At 34.5% G+C, this 5,985-nt stretch overlaps 1 long non-coding RNA gene across 1 annotated transcript; it reads right to left on the bottom strand.

The window, feature by feature from the left end:
* Window positions 1-1,532: 1,532 nt before the first annotated feature.
* Window positions 1,533-5,746, bottom strand: LOC131225395 (uncharacterized). Its single transcript, XR_009161342.1, has 2 exons — window positions 5,432-5,746; window positions 1,533-1,710 (listed from the first exon to the last, which is right to left on the bottom strand). It is a non-coding gene; the product is annotated as an uncharacterized LOC131225395 (long non-coding RNA).
* Between the last annotated feature and the right edge of the window lie 239 nt (window positions 5,747-5,985).

Genomic DNA, 5,985 nt, shown 5'->3' with positions numbered 1-5,985 from the left:
ATTATTATTATTATTATTGTACCATGAATCAAATAGTGCTCATAATAGGAGTATTAATCCATCAACATTTATAATGATGATCCACAAGTTGATATTTAGATATACTAACAATATCTAATGTCCTTATAGTGGCTAAAAAATCTCTTAAATAATGTAAGTAATAATAATAAAATTTTTACTAACAATAATATAATAAGTACTAATATTAATAATCGCATTAATAAGAATTATACTAACCTCATGAGGAGAAAAATGATGATATAGTCATAATAATGAATCTAGTAATGATAATAGGTGCTATGGTCTCATCACTTATGTTTAAAGTATAGACCTAGGGTTTAGGTTACTTGGGCCTAGGATTTTGTCCTAGAGTTTAGGTCTAGGCTAGATTATAAGATTTAATATGCCAATTGATTGTATGATTAACCACAATTCTACTAATATTAATAATCACAAAAATTACCGTTGATACTAGCGATATATGATTATTATTAGCTAACATGACAGTAATAACCATTGTGATGAAAATATGCAGTATGCTCTTAGCGTCAATGATAATCTTTAATAACAATAACATGAAACACTAATATTTAACAATTGCAATTTATCTATAACAACTAACAATAGTATAGGTAATTTATTAATGATTAATCATTCTAAATATTAAAAATCCTATTAATGTTAATAGTGATAACATTGATAACTATAATCGAAAAATTTCAACATGGAGGGAGAAGGTGGGTTCACCTTAGTCGACTCGGTTGAGTCAAGTTGACTTGGCTCAAGTCTCTTCTCTCCTCTCTCTCTCTCTCTCTCTCTCTCTCTCTCTCACGCCTCAAACTCAGAAACCGGGCTCACAAAATTCTCGAGTGCCGAATCCGGCACTGATAGCCTCCATAGTACCCCATTCTCGGCTCTCGGCACCCATGCACCAGGTTCCGATCATGGGATTCTACAAGGAGGATTTCAAACATGATTTTAATTCATAATAAACATAAACATAAGCATAACCCATGAACAATAACCACAAGAACACCATCACATATTCCACTATGATAAAAAACTTGAAGGTATAATGTATAAGAAAGGAAATACAAGATAATGATATCACTACCAAAAAACAGGGCTAAGGCTACAGATAAAAACCGTAGCTATAGACCTATGGCTACGGTTTTGGTCCGTAGCTTGACCGTGGCCGTAGGTGCCGTAACAATAGGTCTTGAACCTATGGCTACGGATTTAATCCGTAGCTATAGGGTGTAATAGCTACAGATATAATTCGTAGCAATTATATCTATAACAAAAACTTCAAACAGCTACGGATATTATTTGTAGCTAAAAGTCCGTAGCAATATGCAAAATTGAAAAGGCTACACCTGTCAGATTAATGGCTACGGTCAATATCTGTAGCTATTTTGTACATTAAAAAATTATATATAATCATTTGTTCATTCAATTCCCATCTGTACAATCATTCATTCATTCAATTACAATCATTCATTCATTCAATTACAATTAATTACAATCCTTCATTTAATCAATTACAATTATAATCCTTTATTCAATCAATTACAATTACAATCAATTACAATCCAATTCATTCAATCAATGACAATTACAATAATGCTGAAAATACAAATCTTTGGCTTCATTAGAGAAATGTGCTTGACTTCATCCTGAAATTTCAACAGCTTCGTATATTCCATCATCCTACAAACAGTCATGTCATTCATAAATTAGAATGCCCATTGGAGAAAAGAAAGAAAAGTGAAAGAAGTGCATCATGTATAACCACTTTTTTTTCTTAATGAATTTAAAAAAAAAAACTCAAAGAGGAATGAAATTGACACAAAAGAAATGGTCTCACCAAATGATTATAGGTTTTGGTTTAGGTTTAGGTTATAGGTTTAGGTTAAGGTTTAGGTTGAGGTTAGGCTATAGGTTATAAGTTAAGGTTATAGGTTATAGGTTAAGGTTTAGGTTATAGGTTTTGGTTTAGGTTAAGGTTATAGGTTTAGGTTTAGGTTATAGGTTTAGGTTTAGGTTATAGCTTTTGGGAACTTCATTATAGGTTAAGGTTTAGGTTTTGGAAATCGGGCTCGGGTTCGGGATCAGGTTTAAGTTTGGGTTTTTAAGTTTAGGTTTAGATTAATGAGTTGAGATTAGGATTAGGTGTAGGTTTGGGTTTAAGGATTTGAGAATACATTTAGGTTTTAAGTTTAGGTTTAGATTAAAGGTTTAGGGAAAGGTTATAGGTTTAGGTTAGGTTTAGGTTATAGGTTATAGGTTATAGGTTATAACTTTAGGGAATTGAGAATGGGTTATAGTTTAGGTTTAGGTTTAGGTTAGGGAGTTGAGATTAGGATTAGGTGTAGGTTTAGCTTTAGGGAATTAAGTTTAGGTTATAGGTTTAGGGAAAGGTTAGGTTTAGGTTATAGGTTTTGGGATTTAGGAATAGTTTTAGGTTATAAGTATAGGTTTAGGTTAGGTTATAGGTTAATGTTTAGGGATTTGAGTTTAGGTTATAGGATTAGGTTTAGGTTATAGGTTTTGGGATTTGAGAATGGGTTCGGGTTTAGGTTATAGGTTTTAGTTTTGGTTTTGGTTGTAGGTTTTGGTTTAGGTTATAAGTTATAAGTTTAGGTTATAGGTTTTTGGATTTGAGAATGGGTTCGGGTTTAGGTTATAGGTTTTGGTTTTGATTTAGGTTATAGGTTTATGTTAAGGTTTAGGTTTAGGTTATAGGTTTTGCGATTTAAGAATGAGTTCAGGTTTAGGTTATAGGTTCTGGTTTTGGTTTAGGTAATAGGTTTTGGTTTTGGTTTAGGTTATACGTTATAGATTTAGGTTAAGGTTTAGGTTTAGGTTATAGGTTTTGGGATTTGAGAATGGGTTCGGGTTTAGGTTATAGGTTTTGGTTTTGGTTTAGTTTATAGGTTATAGGTTTAGGTTAAGGTTTAGGTTTAGGTTATGGGTTTTGGGATTTGAGAATGGGTTCGGATTTAGGTTATAGGTTTTGGTTTTGGTTTAGGTTATAGGTTTTAGGATTTGAGAATGGGCTTGGGTTTAAGTTATTGGTTTTGGTTTTGGTTTAGGTTTAGGTTATAGGTTTTTAGATTTGAGAATGGGTTATGGTTTAGGTTTAGAAAATCGGGTTCAGGTTCGAGATTTGGTTTAAGTTTGGGTTTTCAAGTTAAGGTTTAGGTTTAGGTTAGGGAGTTGAGATTAGGATTAGGTGTAGGTTTAGGTTTAGGGAATTGAGTTTAGGCTATAGGTTTAGGGAAAGGTTAGGTTTAGGTTATCATTTTTGGGATTTGGGAATAGTTTTTGGTTATAAGTATAGGTTTAGGTTAGGTTATAGGTTAAGGTTTAGGGATTTGAGTTTAGGTTATAGGATTAGGTTAAGGTTTAGGTTTAGGTTATAGGTTTTGGGATTTGAGAATGGGTTTGGGTTTAGGTTATAGGTTTTGGTTTTGGTTTTGGTTTAGGTTATAAGTTTTGGTTTAGGTTATAGGTTATAGGTTTAGGTTAAGGTTTAGGTTTAGGTTATAGGTTTTGGAATTTGAGAATGGGTTCGGGTTTAGGTTATAGGTTTTGGTTTTGGTTTAAGTTATAGGTTTTGGGATTCGACAATGGGTTTGGGTTTAGGTTATAGGTTTTGGTTTTAATTTAGGTTTAGTTTATAGGTTTTTGGATTTGAGAATGGGTTATGGTTTAGTTTCAGGAAATCGGGTTCAGGTTCAGGATTGGGTTTAAGTTTGGGTTTTCAAGTTTAGGTTTAGGTTTAGGTTAGGGAGTTGAGATTAGGATTTGGTGTAGGTTTAGCTTTAGGGAATTGAGTTTAGGTTATAGGTTTAGGGGAAGGTTAGGTTTAGGTTCTAGGTTTTGGGATTTGGGAATAGTTTTAGGTCATAAGTATAGGTTTAGGTTAGGTTTTAGGTTAAGGTTTAGGGATTTGAGTTTAGGTTATGGGATTAGGTTAAGGTTTAGGTTTAGGTTATAGGTTTTGGGATTTGAGAATTGGTTCGGGTTTAGGTTATAGGTTTTGGTTTTCGTTTAGGTTATAGGTTTTGGTTTAGGTTATAGGTTATAGGTTATAAGTTTAGGTTATAAGTTTTTGGATTTGAGAATGGGTTCGGATTTAGGTTATAGGTTTTGGTTTTGGTTTAGGTTATAGGTTTTGGTTTTGGTTATAGGTTTTGATTTAGGTTATTGGTTATAGGTTTATGTTAAGGTTTAGGTTTAGGTTATAGGTTTTGGGATTTGAGAATGAGTTCGGGTTTAGGTTATAGGTTTTGGTTTTGGTTTAGGTTATAGGTTATAGGTTTAGGTTAAGGTTTAGGTTTAGGTTTAGGTTATAGGTTTTGGTTTTGGTTATAGGTTTTGATTTAGGTTATTGGTTATAGGTTTATGTTAAGGTTTAGGTTTAGGTTATAGGTTTTGGGATTTGAGAATGAGTTCGGGTTTAGGTTATAGGTTTTGGTTTTGGTTTAGGTTATAGGTTATAGGTTTAGGTTAAGGTTTAGGTTTAGGTTTAGGTTATAGGTTTTGGGATTTGAGAATGGGTTCGAGTTTAGGTTATAGGTTTTGGGATTTGAGAATGGGTTCGAGTTTAGGTTATAGGTTTTGGTTTTGGTTTTGGTTGTAGGTTTTGGTTTAGGTTATAAGTTATATGTTTAGGTTAAGGTTTAGATTTAGGTTATAGGTTTTGGGATTTGAGAATGGGTTTGGGTTTAGGTTATAGGTTTTGGTTTTAGTTTAGGTTATAGGTTTTGGTTTAGGTTTAGGTTATAGGTTTAGGTTTAGGTTATAGGTTTTGAGATTTGAGAATGGGTTCGGGTTTAGGTTAACGGTGTGGTCCCTGCAAATACAGATATAAACATGGCCTGTCCAAATGGCCAAGCCCCTCCAATGTCGTCCATAGAAAATGGACAACTTCATCATGGTCATAACAGCGGTTCCCACCTTCCAGGGACCCCCGCTCATCCGAATAGCTCCGACGCACATCCGGGTTTGCTCCATTAATTTTGAGTAAATACATTAACATGTCCTGTCCAAATGGCCAGGCCCCTCCAATGTCGTCCATAGGAAATGGACGGCTTCATCATGATCATAATAACGGTTACCACCTTCCAGGGACCCCCGCTCATCTGGATAGCTCCGACGCACATCCGGGTCTACTCCATTAATTTTAAGCAAATACATAAATACGGCCTGTCCAAATGGCTAGCCCCTCCATTGACGTCCATAGGAAATGGACAGCTTCATCATGGTCATAACAGTGGTTCCCACCTTCTAAGGACCCCCGCTCATCCGGATAGCTCCGACACACATCCGGATCTGTTCCATCAATTTCGAGCAAATACATAAATATGACATGTCCAAATGGCCAGGCCAGTCTAATCATGTGCATTCTTGACAAGAGACATACCAGATGCTTGAATCTGAAATATGCAGTTCCAATCCTCCTATATGCAACATCCACCTGAAAGAATGCGCATAACCGTCATGCTTGAGTAATCAACTACCCACTCAGTGAAAAGAACACAAATACCTTTTCATGATTCAAAGAAGGGAACTCGAGGTTTTTCCTTACCTTCCATTGTATGCTTCCAAGGTTTTCCTTATAGACCAACAAAACTGATAGTAAGAAAGAACCCATCAACAACAATTTATATTCAAGAGAGCCTTAAATCTCAGGAACTGAGGAAAATTTTCTAGTTTAGAAGATGGGTATGTCTAATCTTACTTCCTTTTTAAATGTAAAGGAGGCCGAATTTGAACAATAATGTCACATGGGTAGTTGAAAGTGGCTTTACTATTGTTAATATCCACTAGCATCAAGGGAAGATGTTAATTTTCTTAATGGTTCTCTTAAACTCAATATATTTAGTCTAAAATTTCCTCTATGACGTGCTTTTGCAATAGTCTACCTAATAGAACCTTCACAAATTTCAAACAACAAAGGAGGACAAAAGGAAAGTG

Source organism: Magnolia sinica, chromosome 14, assembly GCF_029962835.1.
Source record: "Magnolia sinica isolate HGM2019 chromosome 14, MsV1, whole genome shotgun sequence".
In the NCBI taxonomy this organism is placed as follows: domain Eukaryota; kingdom Viridiplantae; phylum Streptophyta; class Magnoliopsida; order Magnoliales; family Magnoliaceae; genus Magnolia; species Magnolia sinica.
This window is presented reverse-complemented; position numbering and strand designations above follow the sequence as displayed.